A 1,513-nucleotide genomic window follows, 5' to 3' on the forward strand; every position below is an offset into this window, starting at 1 on the left:
CGCCCCCGCGGGGGGGACCTGTCCCCCCCCACCCCGCTCCCGACCCCATCCCCTGTCACACGTGCGTGTGCAACTGCACAAGCAGGTGATGCCCACCGATGAGGTCTTGCGCACATGTGTGTGAGGGCATGCCAGGCCCTCGTGAAGGCACACGCACACATGCTGCCCACCGACCCTTTGCGTGTATACTCACACGCATGTGCAATTGCATACCAGCCCATCACACACTTGCCCATACATACATGTGTGGTTGTAGACCATGAGCTTGCACAAGCATGTGTTGCTGCACACAGGCTGCTGTGCACAGACCACACGTGTGCTATTATTCATGCACTTGTCCCTGCCAGCGTGTTGCACGTGTATCCACATGTGTATTCACACACTCACGTGCAAGAGCACTCACATACTATCTCTTGTGTAGGCACACATAAGGCTGTCTTGTGTGCGTGCACCATGGCACACCAACCCATTGCACACCTGTGCTCCCCTGTGTGTGCTATCACAGATACACACGTGCCATTGCACACCAGCCTATGGTGCACACACGTGTGGTGCTGATGCCTACAAGCTTGTTGTACACTTACATATGCGGTGTTGCACACTCACCTGTGGTGCACACTCACACTCCACCACCCTATAGTCCATCTGCCCACTCATATGAGTGGGCTGTTGCACACCAGGACACAGTGCACACACTCACGTGTGCGTGCTGTTGCACAGCAACCTGTAGCTCACGTGCACATACACATTTATGTGTAATTGCACACTGACAGCATGCTGGTGCACACCCATACATGTGTCTTTGCACACCAGCGCCTGGTGCACCCCCACATGTGTTATTGCACACCAACACATGACGCACATTCACATGTGTTGTTGCACACTAGCACCTGGTGCAAACCCACAAGTGTCTTGACATAAGCACATGGTGCATCCTTACACGTGTGTAGCCAACATGAGGTGTACACATGCTCGTGTATGCATGTCATTGCACACTGGTGTATGGTGCACATTCACATGTGACATTGCACACTCACATGTGTCATTGCACACTAGCACCCGGTGCACACCCACATGTGCACCATTGCACAGTTACACGTGGCGCACACATGCTCACACGTGTGCCATTGCCCACCAGTGCATGTTGCACACTGACACGTGTCCTTGCACACTAGTCCCTGGCACACACCCACGTGTTTTATTGCACACCAACCCCCGGTGCACCCTCACACGTGTCCTTGCACACCCGTCGCACACTCACAACACGCGCACACGTGTCTCTCTCTCTCACTCACTCACTCACTCACACACACACACGCCACCCACAGAAATACAAAAAGTCTGTGCCACGCTCCGAGAACCAGGGGCTCAAATATGTTCTGGCGGCTGCTGCTTCTCTGCAGTAATCACCCTTCTGTCCATATCCACCGAAAGGAAGGCGCGGGGGAGGAAAGTAAAAAGCAGGAGGAGGAAGAAAGCTTGGTCTGTGGAAAGGAACAACGCAGAAGAAAAG

This window comes from Calidris pugnax, unplaced genomic scaffold, assembly GCF_001431845.1.
Source record: "Calidris pugnax isolate Ruff unplaced genomic scaffold, ASM143184v1 scaffold335, whole genome shotgun sequence".
Lineage (NCBI taxonomy): Eukaryota > Metazoa > Chordata > Aves > Charadriiformes > Scolopacidae > Calidris > Calidris pugnax.